This window comes from Balaenoptera physalus (genome assembly GCF_965194825.1).
Source record: "Balaenoptera physalus genome assembly, chromosome: 15".
NCBI lineage: Eukaryota > Metazoa > Chordata > Mammalia > Artiodactyla > Balaenopteridae > Balaenoptera > Balaenoptera physalus.
The window spans coordinates 84,171,857-84,189,755 of record NC_138894.1 but is presented as its reverse complement, the minus strand read 5'-3'; the positions used below and the strand labels follow the sequence as shown (position 1 = coordinate 84,189,755).

At 37.2% G+C, this 17,899-nt stretch overlaps 1 long non-coding RNA gene across 2 annotated transcripts in view; it reads left to right on the top strand.

The window, feature by feature from the left end:
- Positions 1 to 17,899, top strand: part of LOC309643626 — a 397,818-nt gene that overhangs the window by 219,624 nt on the left and 160,295 nt on the right. The window contains exon 2 of one of the 2 annotated variants that reach the window (XR_014253908.1): positions 17,602 to 17,704. This is a non-coding gene — a long non-coding RNA (uncharacterized lncRNA). Of the gene's footprint in view, positions 1 to 13,814; positions 17,705 to 17,899 lie in introns of those variants that run through there. The other variant, XR_014253909.1, reaches the window with a different exon arrangement.

Below are 17,899 nucleotides of genomic sequence, written 5' to 3'. Positions count from 1 at the left end.
GAATCTGATGGAAAGATTGTGTTACATTCAGCCCCGGAATGTTTTAAAGCCTAAATAATCTGGAGAATCCCTTTTGCTTCATCTTGGTGCTAGCTCAGCAGCTTGATTTCTACCTCTGCTGTCACCTGGTCTTTCTGTTCTTTTGGGAGAAACTGTGGGGGAAGACATGGCTTCCTGAATCCTAGGCTGCATTATGTTAGCAGGTTGTCAATGTCTCACCACCTTCCTTGCAAAGCAGGTGCTGTTACAGAATTAGCAGACCGCACCACCATTTCAGGGATCGTTGCTACCCTCGGCAAAGCCTGGTTTTCTTTTACACTCTCACATAAAGGGCAGACCGGAGAAGCCACCTAGGGAAGGGCCATACAGGGTAGATGGAGAGTTTGGACGGCTGAAAGGCAACTACTCATGTCTTGAGCCCCTCTTCTGTATCACTGCGACCGTCAGTGCTGGGGACAGGGAACACGGGAGACTTCAACTGCCTTCAGTGCTATGAAGCACACTCAGGAGATATTTAGCACATCAGTGAATGAATGGACGATGGCCCCTGGGTAAACACCCGGATCTCTCCACTCATCCAGGATTCTGCTCTGACACTTGTGTATGAGGACCCCTCTTGGAAGCGGATCTGCCTGCTGAGCCTCTCTGATATTCACTTCAAACGACAGGGGTTTACGACTATATCCGCGTGGATTGATTCTTCACGACCATGACACCATTCTTGAGGAAACAACCTCCATATTTTACAAGCTCATAAATCAGTATTTGTTTTTATTTTGTCTAAAAGATACCTTCTTCCAGTTCTAAAATGTATCCCCATATCCCGTGGTGGCTTATTGACCAAATATGTGTTCACTATTTCCAACTCTCATAACTACATTTGTTAATTCATTCAGGCAGTGAGTGATTTTTAAGTGCCTATTAGCGCTCAGGCTTATATCAGTTAACGTGGAGGATACCAAGGAAAATATGATAATGTGTTTGTCTATCTCCCTAACCCCTAGAATGTAAGTGCCTTGAAATCAGTGGATTTTTTCTAATTTCTTCCTATATGCCTAATTCATTCCTTTATACCATGTAATACCATGTAATAAGTACTGAATAAATGATTTTTGAAGGGTAAGTGGATAAATGAAAGAATGATCTTGCTAAAAGAACAGAGAACGCATTTTTCTCTTTTAAACGGACAGTAATTCAATGGGCCTTGAGGAATAGGCTAAAAAATTCTCTGAAGTCTACACGTTCTTAATAGTGAAAGAATTTGTCAACCCAGAATACAAGTCTCTTCTGCATAATTCTCCAAAGAAGTAGTTTTAGGATACAAATGAAATAGTAGTCTTATGTATCTGGAGTTGGCTACATACATTCAGTAGTCATGTACGTAAGATTCAGAAGGCCGTTCAAGTAAATGAACCATGAATTCCACAAAATTATATTAATGAGCAAAGATGGAAAGTTTTCTTGTTCATGTAAACACCCGACATTTTCAAGCCAACTATTAAATAAATAAATAAATGCAGATAAGTTTGGATTACCCAGAGATCTCTGGAACTGTCAAGTCACCACAAAACTCCTATAGGGATTTATGAACCCTTAGAAAAGTATACAAAATGAATACTTTGTGAAGAAACTTACATTAATAATATAATATAATGTTTGATGCTGTAACTTTCAACTGAGCAGAGTGTTTGATAGCAGTGGAACGAACCAAACATTTACTGAGCCCCTGCTGTATAACAGGCCCTATCTTTGGGGATAAAGTAATTAACGAGGTCCTCAAAGAGCTAATATTTCAGCTAGTGAGACAAGACAGAGGCATCTGCAAAGGTATCTGACACTAAAAGACTTGAGAGACCATATAATACCACAGTACTAGTTATCGCAATTACTTTCTAAAAGCATGATAATAAAAACACATGAATGATTCTTTGGGGCAGTCATATACCCTCATCTCTCCTGCCTACCTTGACCTTGAAATTTAAAGCTGATCTGCTCTTGATCCATGGTGCTGAACAGATCCTAATAAAAAGGAGCTTAGCGGTGCTTTGAGACCAACCACCTAGAGGGGTGGGATAGGGAGGGTGGAAGGGAGATGCAAGAGGAAGCGGATATGGGGATATACGTATACGTATAGCTGATTCACTTTGTTATACAGCAGAAACTAACACAACAATGTAAAGCAATTATACTCCAATAAAGATGTTAAAAAAAAAGGAGCTTGAGCCCTTTGGTCTTTCCAGAAATGGCCTTACACTCTCTACTTTGTTTCTATTTGCTTCTTGTTCTTCCTTCTACCTGCCATTTACTATTTTTAGCTCCAGAGTACTCCTTAAACATACGGAAATGTTCAGGTACTCTTGCTTTTACTCTCGGCATTTCTTCTCAGACATAGGTCCACCAACTGGGTCCAGGCCCCAGGACTGCCCTGTAGATAAGTTTCACAGCTGGGACACAGTGTAGCTTCTTCCCAAGTCCCTCCTTTGGGAAATATGCAGGGATATTTAATTTTGTGATGCTGAAAACCCCATCTTTGTTTTAGATGGATATCTTATTTCTACTATAATTTGAATTTGTATTTTTTTCTGACAGAAAAATGACATTATTCCTACATGAGAGAACATGAAACTGGATTTGTTAGATTCAAAAGGAGTCCCATTACTGCACTTACTTGAAACAACCAAATATTTCACTGGCATCTGGGAGTGAAGCCAACAAACACAACTGGTCAGTTTCTTTACAAGTAGGATGAGGGGATTTGGGTTAAAATATTTCTCAGTTTCTTTATAGTTTTAATTTCCAAAGAAAGACTCTTTGACACTGATTCCTAAGGAGGTTGGAACTATATTGATCTGAATTTCAAAATAAACACGTTATTTTCAGCCATGCAATGTTATAATTAGGAGGAACTTAGGGATCATGCATGATAGTCCTCGTATTTTACAGACATGGAAAAGTAGGTCCAAAGGGAAATTACTTGCTCAGAATCACGCATCAGTTGAGTGCAGAACTGAACTTGGACTCTTGACTTTATTCTGCTGACCTTCCATTGTCTTGGGGAATACAACCTGGAGGACTACTTCTGGAAGCAAGTGCTTAAAATCTTCCACAAAAAATCTGGCACATTCACACATGGTAAATGTGGGGTTTTGATTTAAATACTCAGCTGCTGTAGAGCCACTGAGATTGGCAGTTGATCCCTTAGCTGATATTGGTCCACAACCCAGTAAACTACCTAGGCTTGATCCCGAGCCTGAGGTGCTCATTTTTGTTCTTGCTTCCCAGTGAGCATTTAGTCCTTGCTGGAAAAATATTCCTAAACCATCATGAAGGTGCAATGAATTTAACTTCCTGAATCTGTTCTTTTCCATATGTGCCTTCTAACTGAAGCACCATATTCAGTATTTCTAACTTAGAAAACATTTTATTTCATACTCCATAATTAAGCTTTTTAGAATTCAGGAATGACATCCAAAACTTTTTAAAGAATCTTAGGAAATGTCTGACACTCTCTAGGCAAGACCTATGAGTTTAATCAAGGAATGCTTACTGGATGTTGCAGGGACTTCTTCAAACTCATTTTATTAGTTGCTCCTGAATTTTCAAATGATCATAATTTGCTTCCATGTCTTCTAAAAACTTGAAGAAATAACACATTTCTTAATGAGAGCATTCTGAAGAATTATGGGAAAAAAAGAAACTGTGAGTATTTTAAGATATATTCAGTTTTCCTCAGAGTCATGAAAGCTGTAGCCGTACCCATTTTTGCAGAACCATTACTTCCTCTCTAGCTACCATTTCTAGATTTAAAACCCTGGAAAAGGTACAATTTCACCAGCCACCACTAGTACCTAGTGTCAGCAGCTCATATAAAACCTGGGAAAATATAGTAGGGATTAAAGAACTCTGTAAAACTGTGAAGTAAGGCCATAGCATGTAAAATGCAATTCCTTTTACTGAGTACATAATTTATTAGGAAAGCTCTTTATTTATAGGAAATATACTTGATACCTTATCCTTGGCAACTGCCTGATATTTTTTTTAGAAGAACAAAAATGGATAAAATGTTTCCCAGTATAGGAATTCATTCATTTCTCAAGAAATATATCTATGTCTTTGCTTCATACTCACTCCTCTATCCCCAAGCACAATTCTCCTTTCTTACCTGTCTTCATCGGTCCTAAAATAAGTCACCTTCCCGTAAGCAATCTCAGGGCTAGAACTAACAAGCGATCATCCCTACCCTTACCCAGCTCCCTACTATCTCCTCCTTCCCCCAGGCTCCACCATGTTCACTCTTAAATTCAAGTAATGAACATTTGGCTTTTGGACGCCCATTGCTATTGTTTTACTTCTCGGCTGGTTCTGTGAGCCATGGCTAAATTTGTAGTGAGGGGGATTTGGTCTTTTTCCATGGTTATTTTCTCAGGAAAACATCAATTACCCACAATTGAACAGCTTTGCAAGTAGAAGGAGGCCTTCATTTTCAGACCCCTTTTCTCGAAATACAGTTGAGAGAAATCAATGTCACAGGTAATTTCTCTTGACCAGAGGTCCCCCGTTCTTCCAGGTACATATTGCACTTGTATATTTAAGCTGCCTGACACCCTCAGGTCACCTTCACAGGGTCTTTAGCTACATGTTGAGGGGGGCCATGTGAGCATCAGGACTTAGGTGTAGAGATTAGTTTTTGATCCTCTTAATTTGCTGTCCTTTGCAGTTTCTAAAGCTCAGTTTAGTTTCTGGAAAGGGAATGTCTTGATTTATTTTCTCAAAGTAAAGCTCTGAGATATTCTATCTAATTATCATCTTTAAGACTTCTTTCTATTCTATGTAAAGGATGAGAGAAGCCTCACTTATTCATTTTGGAGACAAAACTACTTTTGGGGGGTGATGCAGGAAAGTGGGTGGGGACAGCATAATATGTGGCCATTGATCAATGAAGGGCAAGGTGGAGAGGAAATAGAGGGAAGGCTCTACCCTGAGCCCTACACACACAAGTTCTAGGCCAGCTGGCACTATGATGCTGCCTTTGGTTTTCCAACTCTATTCATACCCACAGCTCCATTGGTTGTCAAGGAGCTTGCTCAGGCCAAGAATAAACTTATCCCATGGCTGCTGAGAAGAGTTTATTTGTAGAATGTGGGGGCTGGGGTATAGACGTTGCTTAATAAAGTTCATCATCTCATGAATTCCTTATTTAAAACTTTGCACCCAAGGCAATGCGTCTCAGAGCAAAACCTAGGTTGTTAACTTCTGAATTTATTTGTGGAGACTTCATGTTGAAAACAATCAAAATTCAAGTTTTAAAAAATTATTTCAATAAAATATCAAGTTTAAGAAAAAAAGAACTCTTGCTTTAGGATTTGCATTTTCATCAATTGTCTCAAATACTAATAGCAGTTCAATGAGGCAAATCCTTTGTTACAACCCAAGTGAATTTACACCTGGGCTAGAGTAATAAGAGAAGATGTTTAAGGTTAAAAGGGGGAGTGAGTTAGAAAGAGCTACCAGTCTTCCTTGGCACATCTTTACATCTGAACGAAAGCCAGATCAATGTGGTGTTTTATTTCGGTTTCTTGTTCATTTACCGTGCAAAAGAGATTATGTATCTCTTCAGATACCACAGTCCTGAATGTAGAAGAAAGCATAGAGCACAGGCTGGTTACAGCCTTAATTATTACCATCATCATTATTACCATTAGCCATCCTATATAGAACACTTATCATGAGCTAAATACAGTACTAGGTATTTTATATGTCATTTAATAACAGCTCTATGAACTATTATTTCCACCTAAACTCAATGAAGTTGAGTACTTCATTCAACATTATACAGCTCACAATCAACTGAACTGCAATCCAAAGGTTCAGGCTATCGATCTGCATGAAACCTATTTTGTAATGAAAATATGTCCTAAGATGCATTTTCTTCTAACAACATGGACCAAAAAAAAAAACTTCCAATTTTGGTTAAATTTGTATTGAATTCAGTAGTTCTGGACCACCAGTGCTTTTTTGGACTCACAGAAATTTCCATGAATCAGTATTGATTCTTCCATACAAGGAGCAGAGTAAAGGAGACCATGGGGCAGGGACTAGGAGGTAATTTGATCATCCACCAGCTGAAAAAGTAATTATTATGTTAAAAATAACTCTGAAGCGTTTCATTTCTTTAAAAACCATCACATCTCAAATAAAGAAATTCTATGGATAATTATTTTGATTTCATGGTTTTTTTTGTCGTCACTGCTTTTTGTTTTCTTTTTTTCCGGTTAGAAACCACCTGCTTCCTCCCCAAATTGTTCTTTTTTAATCATGAAATATTTTAAATATAACGTTAAAAATAGGGAATAATACCAAAAAATCTATGTCTATTCTCCAATCATGTTCTCTCTCTCTCCTTCCTCAGAGATAACCGTATCACACATTTAACATTCATCATTCCCATGAATGGTTGTATACTTCTATGTCTGTAGATATTCATACACTTTATAAAGTACCATTTTTCAAGCTTTTAAACTTGATGTGAATAGAGTGGGAGAGATCAAGATGGCAGAGTAGGAGGACGTGGAACGTACCTCCCCCATGAACACATCAAAAATACATCTACCGGTGAAATGATTCTCATTGAAAACTAACTGGAAACTGGCAAAAAGAATACTGTACAAAAAGGCTATAAGAAAGATACACACAAAATCAGTTAGGAAGGGAAGAAAAGCAATCAGATCTGGACCTGTGCCCCGGGAGGGGACTCAGAGGAAAAGGGAGATTACAGGGGCAGAGATCCTCCCTGGGTAGTGAGTGGTTCAAGCCACACATTGGATGTCCGTCCTAGCCCTGAGGTTCCTGAGGTTCGGCACAGGGAAGACGAGCCCCCTTGGCTGACTGAGGGGTCAGTGGGACTAACAAGAGGGCTGTGGGAAGCCTGGACTCCGTTTGTGAGGAATACGTGCACCCGAGGCAGGATGAAATAACTAAATATGTCCTTACTTCGAGCACAGTAATATGTTAGTGCTACCTTAACCTTTTTTTTCAACTTCAGTGAGATGTAATTGATATACAACACTTTGTAAGTTTAAGGTGCACAATGTGGTGATTTGATACACATATATATTGCAAAATTATTACCACAGTAAGGCTAATTAACACCTCCATCACCTCAGACAATTACCATTTGTGTGGTGTGTGTATGTGGTATGTGTGATGAGAATATTTAAGATTTGCTCTCTTGGCAAATTTCAAGTATATAATACAGTATTGTTAACTATATATATATATACCGAGAACTTATCTTCTAACTGGAAGTTTGTACCGTTTGACTTACATCTCATCTCCTGCCCTTCCTTCCCTTCACACCACCCCTGGCAACCATCATTCTACTCTCTGTTCCTATGAGCTTGGCTTTTTTAGATTCCACGTGTAAGCGAGATCATACAGGATTAGCACTTCTGTGTCTGACTTTTTTACACTTAGCATAATACCCTCAAGGTCCGTTCATGTTGTGTCAAATGGCAGGATTTCCTTCTTTTTTAGGGCTGGATAATAGTCTATTATACAAATTTCTTTATTCATTCATCTGTTCATGGACACTTAGGGTGTTTGCATGTCTTAGCTATTGGGAGTTATTTCATTTTCTTTGAATATATACCCAGAAGTGGGATTGCTAACTCATAGAGTAGTTCTATTGTTAATTCATCTGAAGAACCTCCATACTGTTTTCTGTAGTGGCTGCATCAATGTACATTCCCACCAACAATGTACAAAGGTTCCCTTTTTCCACACCCTCACCCACACTTGTTATATCTTGTCTTTTTTATAATAGACATTCTAACAAGTGTGAGTTGACATCTCATTATGGTTTTGATTTGCATTCCCTTGATTAGTGATGTTGAGCATCTTTTCATTTACCTATTGACTATTTATATGTCTTCTTGGGGAAAATGTCTATTCAGGTTTTCTGCCCACTTTTAAATCAATTTTTTTCTCTTGAGTTGTATGAGTTTCTTGAACTCCTTATAGGATACATGGTTTACAAATATTTTCTCCCATTCTAGGCTACCTTTTCATTTTATTGATTTTTTTTCTGTGCATAAGCCTTTTAGTTTGATGTAGTCCCACTTATTTAATTTTGCCTTTATTGCTTGGTCTTTTGGTGTCATATCTGAATAATTGTTGCCGAAACCAATGTCAAGGAACTTCCCCCCCTGTTTTCTTCTAGGAGTTTTATAGTTTTATGTCTTATGTTTAAGTCTTTAATCCTTTTTGAGATAATTTTTGTGAGTTGCTTAAGAAAGGGGTCAATTTCATACTTTTGTATGTGAATATCCAGTTTTCTCTACAATATTTATTAAAAAGACTGTCCTTTCTCTTTGAATATTCTTGGTTCCCTTGTTAAATATTAGTTGACTACATATGTGGGTTTATTTCTGGACTCTCATTGCTGTTCCATTAGTCTATGTGCCTGTTTTTATGCCAGTATCATACTGTTTTGATTAATATAGCTTTGTACTATAGTTTGAAATCAAGATGTATGATGTCTCCAGCTTTGTTCTTCTTCCTCAAGACTGCTTGGTCTATTCAGGGTCTTGTGGCTCCCTATGAAATTCAGGATTGTTTTTTCTGTTTCTGTAAAAATTGCCATTGGAATTTTGATAGAGATGGCATTGAGTGTACATATGGCTTTGGGTACTATGGGCATTTTAACAATATTCATTCTTCCAATCCATGAACATAGGATATTTTTCCATTAGTTTGTGTCTTCTTCAGTTTCTTTCATCAATGTCTTATAGTTTTCTGTGTACAGATCTTTCACCTCCTTGGTTAAATCTATCCCTAAGTATTTTATTGTTTTTGATGCTATTTTTAATAGGATTGTTTCCTTGATTTCCTTTTTGGATAGATCACTGTTGGTATAAAGAACTGATTTTTGTATGTTGATTTTGTATCCTGCAGCTTTACTAAATCCGTTTATTAGTTCTAATAGCTTTCTTGTGGAGTTCATGTTTTCTACAAGTAGGATCATGTCATCTGCAAATGCAGATATTTTACTTCTTCCTTTCATATTTGTATGCTATTTATTTATTTATTTATTTATTTATTTTCTGAATTGCTCTGCCTGGGACTTCCAGTACTATGTTGAATATGAGTGATGAGAGTAGGCACCCTTGTTTTTGTCCTGATATAGAAGAAAGGTTTCAATCTTTCACCATTGAGTTGTAAGGTTTCCTCTGTCATTTCCAATTTTATTTATTTAAGTTTTCTCTCTTTCTTTCTTAGTCTAGCTAAAGGCTTGTCAATTTTTTGTTTATCTTTTCAAATAACCAGCTCTTAGTTTTGTTGACCTAGCTATTGATTTCCTGGGCTATATTTCATTTATTTCTGCTCTGATCATGTTATTTCCTTCATTCTGCTAAAGTTAAGGATAGTTTGTTCTTCTTTTTCTAATTCCTTGAGATAAAAAGTGGTTTATCTTTTTTTTTTCTTAATCTAGGTGTTTATCACTGTAAACTTCCTTCTTAGAACTGCTTTTGCTGCATCCCATAAGTTTTGATATGTTGTTTCCATGTTAATTTGTCTCAACATATTTTTTTATTTCCCTTTAACTCATTAATTGTTCAGGAGTGCGTTTAATTCCCACATATTTGTGAATTTTCCAGTTTTTCTCCTGTTTTGATTTCTAGTTTTCTACCATTGTTTCAAAAATATACTTGGTATGATTTTAATCTTCTTAAATTTTCTAAGACTTGTTTTGTGACTTAGCATATCACCTATCCTGAAGAATGTGCCATTTGCATTTGAGAAGAAAGTGTATTTTGTTGCTGTTGGATGGAATATTCTATATTTGTCTGTTAGGTTCATTTGGTCTAAAATATAGTTCAAGTCCAATGTTTCCATACTGATTTTCTGTCTGGATGATTTTATCCATTGTTGAAAGTGGGGTATTAAATTCTCCTACTATTACTGTATTGTTGTCTTTTTCTTCCTTCAGATCCGTTAGTATTTGCTTACTATATTTAAGTGCTCTTATGTTGGGTGTATATATTTTTAAAATTGTTATGTCCTTTTGATGAATTGACACCTTCATCATTATACAATGGCCTTCTTTATCTCTTGTTAAAGTTTTTGACTTAAAATCTATTTTGTCTGAGATAAGTAAACCTATCTTTGTTCTCTTATGGTTTCCATTTGTATGGAATATCTTTTTCCATCCCTTCATTTTGAGCCTCTGTTGTGTCCTTGAAACTGAAGTGAATCTCTTGTAGGCACACATGTAGTTGAGTTTTGACTTGTTTTGTTTTGTTTTATCCATTCAGTTACTCTATGCCTTTTGTTTGGAGAAATTAGTCCACTTATATTTAAAGTAATTATTGATAGGTAAGGACATATCAATGCCATCTTATTATTTTCTGGCTATTTTGCAGTTCCCTTGTTATTTTCTTCCTCTCTTGATGTCTTCCTTTGTGAATTGATGATTTTCTGGAGTGGTGTGCTTTGGTTCCTTTCTGTTTATCTTGTGTGTATCTATTATAGTTTTTTCTTTATGATTACTATGGGGCTTACATAAAACATCTTATAGATATAATAGTCTATTTTAAGCTGATAACATCTTAACTTTGATTCCATACCAAAACTCTACCCTTTTACTCTCCTTCCCACATGTTATGTTTTTTATGTCATAATTTACCTTTTTTTATGTCATATATCCATTAACAGAATATTGTAGATATAATTATTTTTAGTACTTCTGTCCCTAATCTTTATAATAGAGGTAAATGATTAAACACACCACCATATCACAGTATTAGAGTATTCTGAATTTGACTCTTTAGTTACCTTTACCAGTGTGTTTTATATTTTCATATATGTTCATGTTACTAATTAGTGTCCTTTCATTTCATCTTTAAAAACTTTCAGCATTTCTTGTAAGGCAGGTCTAGTGGTGATGAACTCCCTCAGCTTTTGTTTGGGAAAGTTTTTATCTATCTTTCATTACTTAAGAACAACTTTGCCAGATAACGTAATTTTGGTAAGCAATTTTTTTTTCTTTCAGCTCTTTGAATGTATCATCCATTACCTCTTGACCTGCAATATTTCTGTTGAGAAATCTGCTGATAGCCTTAGGGAATTGCCTGTATGTGAGGATTTTTTTTTTCTCTTGATGCTTTACAAATCTTTCTCTGTCTTTGATTTTAGACAATTTTGTAATAATATGGCTTTGACAAGGTCATTTTGGATTTAAATTATGTGGGGATTTATGATCCTCATAAACTCCCCAGATGTGAGAAGTTCTCAGGCATTATTTCTTTAAATAAGTTTTCTTCCCCCCTCTTTCTCTCTTCTCCTTCTGGGACTCCAATAATGCATAGATTACTTAATTATATACCATATTTTCACATAGGCTTTCTTCAGTCTATTTTGTTCTTTTTTCTTTGTTCTCCTCTGACTGGATAATTTCAAATGATCTGTCTTCTACTTGACAGATTCTTTCTTCTGCATGATCCAGTCTGTTGTCGATGCTCTCTTTTGCATTTTTCATTTCATTGATTGTATTCTTCAGTTTCAGAATTTATGTTTCGTTCTTTTTTATGATTTCTATCTCTCCATTAAACTTCTCATTTTGTTCATGTATTGTTTTTCTGATTTCGTTGAATTGTTCTTCTGTGTTTTCTTGTAGATCATTGAGCTTCCTTAAAACAACTATTTTGAATTCCTTACTGGGCAAATCACAGATCTCCCTTTCTTTGGAGTCAGTTACCAGAAAATTATTGTTTTCTTTTGTGGTGTCATGTCTCTTTGATTTTCATGTTTCTTGAAGTCTTTCATTGCTATCTTCATGTGTAAAGAAGCATTCACCTCCTCCAGTCTTTGGAAGAGACATACCTTCCTTCAGGCTTGTTAAGAATTCTGAGGTTTTCTCAGATCTTTTCTATGTATACACCTGACCCACACTTCTTGTTCCCTCAGGGGGAATTCTTAAGATTATATGACTGCAAAGCCAGGCTGGGTGCTGATAGCCTCCCTTTTGTTTTCCTTGCCCAATGTTGAATGCTTAACTTTATGTGCTTTCTCTGAAAACCTGCAGAGTTGGGACAGCTTCCTGCACATGCTCACTAGCCATTTGCAAAGGCTTGTTCTCACTGTCCTCTGGGGCATAAACAGAGAGACGTCCATGGGGTGTGGGGTGTGTGTATGGGTGAGGCATGCATAGCATTAGGGGTGGCCCTGGGTCAGTCTCCATGGGCAAGGTGTTCCTAGCAGATCAAGGATGGACTTTCTGATGGGGTCTGAAAAGCAGTTAGTAAGATATGTATCACTTTGATACTTTCCTTTCTGAGCCCTGATTTCTGTTCTCCCAGCTGCTCACCACCCTATAGTCATGCAGTTCATGATTCAGTGTTCTGTAAGCAGGGGGAAAGAAATGGGTCTCTTTGGCGGTACTCCCCATATCTGGGGAAGCCAGGAGCTCACTCATACACTCCACTTTCCCTAAAAAAAGAAATCACGGGCTAAGAAGGTCTCTCTTAGCACTGAGCTGTGCCACCTTGGCAAAGGGGCAATGGGGGGTAAAGTGAAACTGTTCCTCTTTTCATGGTCAATGCGTCCAATCTTAGATTCTTTTTCCCAACAGTGTCCTGAAACTTCTCTGCTAAACTCCTGGACTTTCACAAAAGCCCTCTCATCTGTGAGTAATTGTCAGAATCATTGTTCTTTGGGGGGAAGATGGTAGAAAACTTTTATTTCTCCATGTTTATGATGTCATATCTACATTAACTCATGAGGCTCTGCATCACATTAGGAGAGAAGTCTGATTTTTAGGTGCCAAGTAATACTTCGAAATGAAATTATTGAATGATTAAATATGTAAATATAAAAATAAAAGCATAAAAGAAGTACAGAAAAATACAAGGAAAGATTTATCTGTTCTTATAAAGAGAAAAACCTTTCTAAATACAAAAGCAAAAAGAATAAAGGAAATATCAAAAGATTTAAATATATAAAAATTTAAATATTGAGATTAAAAAATACTACAAATAATTTTTTTAATTTAATGTTGGAAAAACTGCAAAATATGGCACATTATTTTTTAAAGTTTCATGAATTAAACTGTTATAAATCATAAGGAGAACATGAAAACTGTGGTAAAAATGTACAGGTAATATGCATAGACAGTTTGCAATAGAAGAAATACAAATGGATAGGAAATGTGAAAACTTTAATCTTATTATACTTAAAAAAAGTAAAATTAAACCAAAAATAAAATTCAGTTGCCATCTATTAAATTGGCAGCAGCTTTTAGTTGCCCTCCTCGTCTTCTGTTTTTCTCTCTGTTCCTTTACCCCTTACCGGCCTTGTGAAGCATTTTGTTCCTATGTGATTTATTTCATCCCCATTATCAACTGTCCCCATCAAAGCTTATCCTCTGAGAAGAATCTAATCTCAAAACAAGGAAATGTGATTTCTTTTACACCTTGTGTTTTCTCTTATTCTCTTTTATTTTAGAACAATAAAAGGTATTTTAATTTTAATCCCAGGTGAGAGGTAAAATTTTGGTGGACTTGTATACTTCCCAAAAGACTCAAACACATTGTTATGGTAACATACCATCTTGCCAGGGTCAGTTGGGCAATCAGGATGGACTGAAATACCCGGATCAGAGTCTCAAAAGAAGAGCCAGAGTGTGGGCAGTCTAGGAGAGAGAGGATGTGGAAATAGGTTTGGAGAAGGAAGATGAGCAGGGGAGGAAAAGAAGGAGAGGAGGCAATTGCACCCCAGCATCCTTGCATGGAGGACCTTTGGTAGAAAGACAGTCCCTCAGGGACTATTGTTTATGTCCCTGGTCTTCATGGTGCAAAATGCCATATAGGATGTATCAATATCATGATTGAGAGCTTTGAGGACAGTATAGGGCCTGTTTACGAGGGGATTGGAATGTTGTTCCCGTGCTCTTTGGTATTTAACAAGGCATATTGAATCAGTACAAAGCAGAGTGGGCACTAATGGTCAACATATGTTTGTTCTCTACATCTGTGTCTCTATTTCCACCTTGCAAACTGGTTCATCTGTACCGTTTTTCTTGATTCCAAATATATGTGTTAATATACTATATTTGTTTTTCTCTTTCTGACTTACTTCACTCTGTATGACAGTCTCTAGATCCATCCACGTCTCTACAAATGACCCAATTTCGTTCCTTTTTATGGCTGAGTAATATTCCATTGTATATATGTACCACATCTTCTTTATCCATTCGTCTGTCAATGGGCATTTAGGTTGCTTCCATGACCTGGCTATTGTAAATAGTGCTGCAATGAACACTGGGGTGCATGTGTCTTTTTGAGTTACGGTTTTCTCAGGATATATGCCCAGTAGTGGGATTGCTGTGTCATATGGTAATTCTATTTTTAGTTTTCTAAGGAACCTCCATACTGTTCTCCATAGTGGCTGTATCAATTTACATTCCCACCAACAGTGCAGGAGGGTTCCCTTTTCTCCACACCCTCTCCAGCATTTGTTGTTTGTAGATTTTCTGATGATGCCCATTCTAACTGGTGTGAGGTGATACCTCATTGTAGTTTTGATTTGCATTTCTCTAATAATTAGTGATGTTGAGCAGCTTTTCATGTGCTTCTTGGCCATCTGTATGTCCTCTTTGGAGAAATGTCTATTTAGGTTTTCTGCTCATTTTTTGATTGGGTTGTTTGTTTTTTTTAATATTGAGCTGCATGAGGTGTTTATATATTTTGGAAATTAATCCTTTGTCCGTTGATTCGTTTGCAAGTATTTTTTCCCATTCTGAGGGTTATCTTTTCGTCTTGTTTGTAGTTTCCTTTGCTTTGCAAAAGCTTTTAAGTTTCATTAGGTCCCATTTGTTTATTTTTGTTTTTATTTCCATTACTGTAGGAGGTGGGTCAAAAAAGATCTTGCTGTGATTTATGTCAGAGTGTTCTTCCTATGTTTTCCTCTAAGAGTTTTATAGTGTCTGGTCTTACATTTAGGTCTCTAATCCATTTTGAGTTTATTTTTGTGTATGGTGTTTGGGAGTGTTCTAATTTCATTTTTTACATGTAGTTGTCCAGTTTTCCCAGCACCACTTATTGAAGAGACTGTCTTTTCTCCACTGTATATCCTTGCCTCCTTTGTCGTAGATTAGTTGACCATAGGTGTGTGGGTTTATCTCTGGGCTTTCTATCCTATTCCATTGATCTAGATTTCTGTTTTTGTGCCAGTACCATATTGTCTTGATTACTGTAGCTTTGTGGTATAGTCTGAAGTCAGGGAGGCTGATTCCTCCAGCTCCATTTTTTTCCCTCAAGACTGCTTTAGCTATTCGGGGTCTTTTGTGTCTCCATACAAATTTTAAGATTTTTTTGTTCTAGCTCCGTAAAAAATGCCACTGGTAATTTGATAGGGCATGTGTCTTTTTGAATTATGGTTTCCTCTGGGTATATGCCCAGTAGTGGGATTGCTGGGTCATATGGTAATGCTATTTTTAGTTTTTTAAGGAACCTCCATACTGTTCTCTATAGTGGCTGTATCAATTTACATTCCCACCAACAGTGCAAGAGGGTTCCCTTTTCTCCACACCCTCTCCAGCATTTGTTGTTTGTAGATCTTCTGATGATGCCTATTCTAACTGGTGTCTCACACCTTCATTTTTTTCTTCATAAAAAGCCATCCCTTTGCTCTACCCTCAGCTCTGTGTCCATGCTCTGCCCACCATGTGTCTTTGCCTTACTTTATAACACGTGATCCCATTCCCCAGTGATCTCTGTCATGTAGAAGCCACAAGATGCTGTGGAAGAGAATGAGCTTTGCAGTCAGACGGACCAGCAGCTCTGCCTCATCACAGTTTTGATGTGGGACTTTGGAAAAATTACTTAAACTCTCCAAGTCCTAGTTTCTTTAGCAAGAAATGGGGAATAGAAATATATCCTTTGCATAGAAAATTATGTAAAGCATCTAGTGTAGTGTTTGGTACCCAGTTGGCATTACATCTATGCCATTTATATTATTTTAAGATCCTATGTAACTGAACATTGCTTTTAATTTATATTTTAGCAGTTGGAATAGAGCTAAAACATTAAAACATGGTGTGTATAAAAACTGAAGTAATCTAGCTTTGCTGCTTTCTAATTGTGTCATTTGATGAAATTCCTTAACTCAGTCTAAGTTTTATTATCTAAAATTTAGTAGAGTAACAGTAAGTATTCCACAGAGTTTTGTGAAGATTAAATGTGATAATGTACTAAGGTAATTAACAAAGAACCCCACCCAGTAAATATTCAACAAATATTAAGAACTGCTCTTCAGGAAATACGAAGTGAGATCAGGCAGCAGTAATTCTTTCTATAAGTTGGATTGGCCCCTCTCCCCAGAGTTCACTGTCTCCTGGGTAAGATGTCAGGGTGGGGGAGGTGGAGGCCTTCAGGGATTCTCTGGGCCATGGACCTCATGTAAAAAAGTAGAAACTGAAGCTTAGGGAGCTTTGGGGCCTGTCCCAGGCCACACAGGGAGCTAATGGCCAAGTCTACTGGAGTCCTGGCTGTTTCCACAGTTCCCCAGGGTCTGACCTCTCTACCACCCCTCATTTCTGTGCCTTTTGACCTACAGGAGTGCACATCAAGGCCTTTGACAAATAAACAGTGGCCTAGAGATTAAACTGCACCTGAAGCTGGTTATGCAGGTTCACTTAGCATTTGAACCAAGGGCGGAAACTCAGTTATACCCAGACTGCAAAGGGATTAACCCATTCTCAGACTCAGCCTGTGAATTATTGCCCACTTAGTAAATACAAAGAGGAGGGAAGAACCAAATCTCATTAAAAGAAACAAATCTGTATACATTTTTTAACCGGCAAATAGAAAGTAAAAACAGCAATGAAGAAAACAATTGGAAATAATCTAAATATATTTAGATGCATGGGAAAAAATCCAGATGAACTTTCTTCTGGCTATCTCATGCATCGTGGACAAGAAAGGGAATATGAAGGAATACAGTGGAAAAGATTACTTTCTGTGAGAAATCTTGGGGGCCATCTTAGAATTCTGCCTACAGCCATCATGTTTCAAACATCTCAATCTTTGAAGCCAAATTGGACTTTTTTCTGTGCCCTGAACAAGATAACTTTTCTCCTACCTCAGGGTCTTTGCATTTGCTATTTCTTCTGTTTGGATAAAGGATTTGCTTAGAAGTTACATCCACAATGAGATCATTCTAGTTAGAGAGGTCCCTTCTGTTTCCTCATGGAAATACCTTCTTTATCTTCCAAATACTTATTGCCACTTAAATACCATTCACTTACCTACTGGTTTATGTGTTTATTGTCTTTCACTGTGCCTCTTTCCCAATATAAGCTCCTTAAGAGAAAGGACTTTAGCTTTGAGCATAACACTTAGAGCCAGGTAACCTGACACACCTTCCACTACCCACTGTGCTCTGACTCCCTTGGGGTTCTAGAACAAACCTACCTTTCCACTTTACCTTGTCCAAGGGAATGATAGATAAATTGTAAGCTTAGGTACGTAAATACTGGCTCAAAGGAGAAGAAGCATGTACTTGGCTTATCAGTTATTCAATGTTAATTTCCAGATACCTTTACAGGTCCAGCAAAGCAAGTATGAAGCCATCAGAATTGCCTTCTTTTCTCTCAAGTCTCAGGATGTGCCTCATTCCAAACCTTAAGCTGGACACAGTGGATGTGGATGTAAGTCTCCAAATCTGTTAAGTTCGTTAAGCCCTTCCTTCGGTACAATATTATTTTTAAAAATCCCTGACAGTTTGTTGTGACGGAAGAGAGTCCACCATGTGACACATATTGGGTACATGTGTGTAATAAACTTTGGGATTTTAGCATCCCTTGACAATTACATTTCTTTCTGTATCAGCTGTTTTAATACAT